The sequence below is a fragment of the Mus pahari genome, chromosome 9 (assembly GCF_900095145.1).
Source record: "Mus pahari chromosome 9, PAHARI_EIJ_v1.1, whole genome shotgun sequence".
Lineage (NCBI taxonomy): Eukaryota > Metazoa > Chordata > Mammalia > Rodentia > Muridae > Mus > Mus pahari.
The window spans coordinates 48,104,585-48,110,727 of NC_034598.1; positions in this window are offsets into that span (position 1 = coordinate 48,104,585).

A 6,143-nucleotide genomic window follows, 5' to 3' on the forward strand; every position below is an offset into this window, starting at 1 on the left:
TTATCACAGAGAAAGGAGCTTCATTTGAGAAAATGCTTCCGTGAGATCAAGCTGTGAGGCATTTTCTCAATTAGTGACCAAGGGGAAGGGCCCCTTGTGGGTGGTGCCATTCCTGGACTGGTAGTCTTAGGTTCTATAAGAAAGCAAGCTGAGCAAGCCAGGGGAAGCAAGCCAGTAAGAAACATCCCATGGCCTCTGCATCAGCTCCTGCTTCCTGACCTGCTTGAGTTCTAGTCCTGACTTCCTTTGGTGATGAACAGCAGCATGGAAGTATAAGCTGAATAAACCGTTTCCTCTCCAACTTGCTTCTTGGTCATGATGTTTGTGCAGGAATAGAAACCCTGACTTTTCTGAGAGTCTGATTTAATGTTGACATTTTAGGAAGAAAATATTACACCGTGTTCAACACATTTTCAAATAACTTAGAATATGAAAGAGAGAGAAAGAAAAAACTGGTGAACTCAAACTGGTGTTGAATGTTTGTGGGGCTATTTTATTATTTTCTCAAGTTTGAACAAAGTGTTATGAAATAATAATAATAAGACAACTACCTACACACAAACACATAATTAAAACTAAAATGAAACTTTAACTTTTCCTACATGGTAATGTTCAGTTGTGTTTTAAAGTACATTCTGTCATGACAGCTGGGTTGTGATAGCACAGTGTCCATATGTATCATACACAGTGTACACGTGTGTCATTCACAGCATCCAGGTGTGTCATTCACAGTGTCCACATGCACTATTCTGTATCCACTTGAGTCATTCACAGTATCCACGTGTATTACCCACAGTGTCCACATGTGGCATCCCAATGCTGTATTGTGACAGCACAGTGCCCCCATGTATCATCACTGTGCTTCATTGCCTGGTCATAATGGGACTACACAACACTCCCTGTGACATCACTGTAATCAGCTTTATGTTCACAGTGCTACTTTTTCAGCATCATAAGCTCCAGGGGAACCAGCCAATGCCTATACTCTCACAAAGACAAATATACACATAATTAAAAATAACGAATTTGACTTTTTAAATTTTATTTCACTTTATTTGTTATTATCTCATTATTAGCTGCCCTAGAATTTAATATGTAGGCTAAATTTGCCTTGAATTCACAGAGATCTCCCTACCTCTACCTCTCAAATGCTTGGATTAAAGGTATGTACTGAAAATAATCTTTAAAAAAATATATGTTTGAAACTGGAGAGATGACTTAGTAGGGGTGAGCACTTACTGCTCTTTCAGAGGACCTAAGTTCAGTTCCCAGCACCCATACAGTTCTCAACCACCTGCTACTTCAGATCTATGGGAGCTATGCCCTCTTCTGGCCTACACACACACACACACACACACACACACACACACACACGAGTATGATCAATCACGTGGTTAAAAGCACCATAATTATTCCATCACACCTATTTTTTGCATAGTTAGCTCACAAATCAAAACAGAACTTTCAAAATTCAATAAATCAATTTCAAGTAGTCACCTAGCTCTTTAGTTTTAGTTTTTATGACAATACTTTTCTGAGAGTCTGATTTAATGTTGACATTTTAGGAAGAAAATATTACACCGTGTTCAACACATTTTCAAATAACTTAGAATATGAAAGAGAGAGAAAGAAAAAAACTGGTGAACTCAAACTGGTGTTGAATGTTTGTGGGGCTATTTTATTATTTTCTCAAGTTTGAACAAAGTGTTATGAAATAATAATAATAAGAATAATAATAATAATAATTTGAATATATAATAATTCCAAGCTGGAGCAAGACCTGATGGTGCACACCTTTAATCCCAATACTTGGGAGACAGAAGCAGATGGATCTCTATGAGTTCAAGGCCAGCATCATCAACTGAGCATTCCAGGACAGTCAGGGCTACACAGAGAAACTCTGTCTTAACAAAAAATTCCAAGCTGGACATAGTAACTCACCCCTATAATTCTAGTATTATAGAAGAAGGAAGACTGCTCTATAGAGCAAGAGACTGCCTTTTTATTAAATCCAAATAACTTAGGTACTAGTTTGCCTTCTATCTTTTTTGTTTTGGTTTGGTTTGGGTTTTTGTACTGGCTGGTTTTGTATGTCAACGTGACACAAGCTGGAGTTATCACAGTGAAAAGAAGTTTCCAGGAGGAAGTACCTCCATGAGATCCAGCTGCAAGGTATTTTCTCAATTAGTGATCAAGGGGGAAGAGCCTATTTTGGGTGGTGGCATCCCCTGTTGGTAGTCCTGGGTTCTATAAGAAAGCAAGCTGAGCAAACTATGGGAAGCAAGCCAGTAAGCAGCATCCCTCCATGGCCTCTGCATCAGCTCCTGCCTCCAACTTTCTGCCCTGTGTGAGTTCCAGTCCTGATTTCCTTTGATGATGAACAACAATGTGGAAGTGTAAGTCAAATAAACCCTTTCCATTCCAACTGCTTCTTAGTCATGATGTTTTGTGTAGGAATAGAAACCCTAACTAAGATAGTTTTGGGGTTTCAAGACAGAATCAGACAGTTCCTAGCATCCTAGAACTCTGGAACTCAATCTGGACAGAGGTAGACCAGGTCTACCAGGCTGAAGTTCATATCTTTAATGGAATATGATGAGAACATCATCGCTGAGCCTTTCTTCACAGCCTCCACCATGAGGAAAGCTTCGCACAGACTCTGATGGAAGGCATGGATACCCTCAGGGTACCTACCCAGAGTTCCCCATGGCTGTCAAAGTCACCAAAGTAGACAACCTGAGAAACTAAGGAAATGTGGCTAAATGGAATGTGATGTCTTGGGTTGAGTCTTAGATGTTAAGTGAGAAGTAAGCAATCTTGGGTCCTGGAGCGATGGATCTGTGGTTAAGAGCACAGGCTGCTCTTCCAAAGGCTGTGCAGTCACATGACAGCTCACAACCATCTGTAACTCCAGTCCTAGGGGATCTAATGCCCTCCTCTGGCTTCTGAGTGCACGGCCATGGGCATGGTGCACAGACATATATGAAAGCAAAACACCCATACACACAAAACATAAAATAACTTTTTAAACTTAGGAAATCTGAACAAAATGTGGACTTTAGTTAGACATTATGTGTCAGTTTACTATCAGTGACGAACATGCCACATTAATTTCAAGTGTCACTCATAGAGTAAAAAAAAAAGTTTAGTAAATGGGAATTCTAGATGCTACCTTAACAGTTTTCCTGTGAGTTAAAAACTATTTTGTGGGAGATATAGAAGGCTTCTGTAACAATCTCTCCCCCATCACCCTTCACACACACACACAAAGGGGAGAGGGAGAAAAGTAGTCTAGACAGGAAGCGATTGAAAAGAACTCTTCAGTGAGAACTCTTAATCTTCAGTGATATCACAAGATAGGGAACTTCACAGTTGCTGGCTTCTGCTGGGGGGTGGGGGTGAGGAAGGACTCAGTTCTCGTTAAGTGATTGGCTACTGGAAGCTTGATCATGCTCCAGTGAGTATACAGGCAATACAAAATAGACTGGGGGGTTTTTTCTTTCCTTTTTTTTTTTTTTTTTTTTTTTTTTTTTTGTGGGAGAAGGTCACAAGGGGAGAGTGGACCAAGGGGAACCAGAAAGTAAGTATGATTGGAGTGTGTTATGTGAAATTCCCAAATAATCAATAAAAATATTATGTTGAAAAAACTCTTCTAAATGAAATGTTGCCCTTCAGAAGGTTTTTTTTTGGGGGGGGGGGTCAATGTGATATGGACTACGACAGGGAAGATTTGGAGATAAGCTCAGCCAACAAAATGCTTGCCTTGCAATCCTGATGGACTACCTTCAGATCCTCACCACACATATAACAGAAGAAAGGAAACTAGAAAAAGCAAAACACAGGGGTACACCTGTAATTTCAGCATTGAGAAGGCAGAGATAGGTAAATTCCAGGAGCCTGCTGGACAGTCAGTAGAGACAGATCTATGTGCCCAAGTTCAGTGAGAGAACCTGTTTCAAAAAACAGTTTGAAAAGTAACTGAGAAGAGCATCCAACACTGACTTCCAAATGTGCACATGCACACACACACACACACACACACACACACATACTACTTTTTAAAGGATTTTTATGTTTGAGTTTTTTTCTTTTTAGGAGAGAATATTTATATTTTCGGTGTTGTTTGTTTGTTTGAGATAGTCCATGCTGGTCTCCAACTCATGATACCCTGCCTGAGCATCTGGAATGCTGAGATTGTAGTCATGCCACAACATCTGGCTTAAAAGTTGATTTACTGACATGGAAAGAAGTTTGGGATACATTGCTAGATAATGAAAACATTAAATTTTTAATATAAAACTTCTTCCGGTAGAGAGGTACATGCAAACCAGAGTATTATCAATGACAGGCTGAGCGGGGTGAATTTGAAGAATTACTTGTGTTTTTGTTGGTTTTGTGGCTCAGCAGTTAAGAGCACCAGCTGCTCTTCCAGAGGTCCTGAGTTCAAGTCCTAGCAACCACATGGTTGCTCACAGTCATCAGTTATGGGATTTCATGCCCTCTTCTGGCACGTAGGAGTACCTGCAGATAGAACACTCATACACATAAGCACATAGATAAATTTTTAATGTTTATATATATTTGATACATTGATCATACAGTGGTGAAAATAGTGCATAAAATATTACCACAAAGTGGTATTTCTTGTCTTTTTATTTATTTTATGTGTATGAGTGTTTTGCCTGCATGAATGTCTGTGCGCCATGTGTGTGCATGGTGCCCTCAGGGATCAGAAGAGGGTTCTGGATTCACTGCAACTGGAGTTACGGGAGGTTGTAAACCTCTATGTGGGTGCCAGGAACCAAACTCAGTCTTCCTGATCCTCGTCTGGTGTTCACTGCGCCCTGGTAAGATATTCACAGGCAAAACCCGGAGTGTCCAGTGCTTGTGTTGTCTAGCTTTATGATGTTTAACATTTCTGTAACTTCCAATTAAAATTAGCCATAAATAAAAAAAAAAACCAAGAGTTAGATCCTGAAAACTTAGTCAAAAGGGGGAAGTATAGCCAAGTGTGGTGGTGCGTGCCTTTAATCCCATCACTCTAGAGAAGAGACAGATCTCCGAGGTTCTAGTCCAGCCTGATCTACATAGAGAGTTCCGGGGTAGACAAGGATTACATAGTAAGACCCTGTCTCAAAAAACGGTGGTGATTTGTTCTGGTTTACTCTGTCACAGGGCTGAAGTCCCTGAAAAAAAAATCTGCAAAATTCTGGTGCGGCACATTTGAAAGTCCAAGCAAATGAAACCACATCACTCCCACGACGTGAACCTCCGAGTGCCTTCTCACTCTTCTTCCCCCTGAGCTGTGTAGGACAAAAAGACGACAGAGTAAGGGGCTGCAAACATGTCCTGCCCAATAACCTCCAACTCCACAGTGGGAACTGGTGGGGAAAAAAAAAAACCTCATTTCGTTCTCCAGGTATTATGTGGTGAACTAACGCCAATACCCCTATCAAGTGTAAGGCATGGGCACAGCTAAGTGGCCTCACAAAAGCCTAGTACAGTATAAATACTCCCACTGTGAGGATAAGGAATCAGAGTGACGCAGATGAAGGTCTGAATCTGAGGTCACACAGCGTAGTAACATATGCAGAATCAAAGAGCAAACTCCATCCATCTGTCCCCAAAGCCAGTGTAAGTGAAACTTGTAAACCCAGCCTCCAAATCTGGTGTTTAGCCTTACAGGCTCGGTGGTGAGTCTGCCTGCACCTAGATCACAGAAGTAAAACACTTCGCAGACATCTCTAACTGCATCCTCTTAAAGAAGAGGACAGACATATGGACAAGGGTCATGTTTATCCTCAGTGTGAGGGCTAGAGCTGGAGTCTCTAGGGTTCTGGACTAACACCCTCTGTAAACTTCCATTTCTCCTTCCCACCTACTATAATTCTGTATGTGGGTGTGTGTCAGCATACAAGTATTGAAGCATCAATGTGCGTGTGCACATACATGTGTCTTTGCTAGGACATTCCTTAACTGCACAGCTAAAACCAGTAATGTTTGTGATGTATAGGACATAGGTACATAGCATAAATCACCTCACGCAGCTGGGCGTGGTGGCGCACGCCTTTAATCCCAGCACTCAGGAGGCAGAGGCAGGCGGATTTCTGAGTTCGAGGCCAGCCTGGTCTACAGAGTGAATT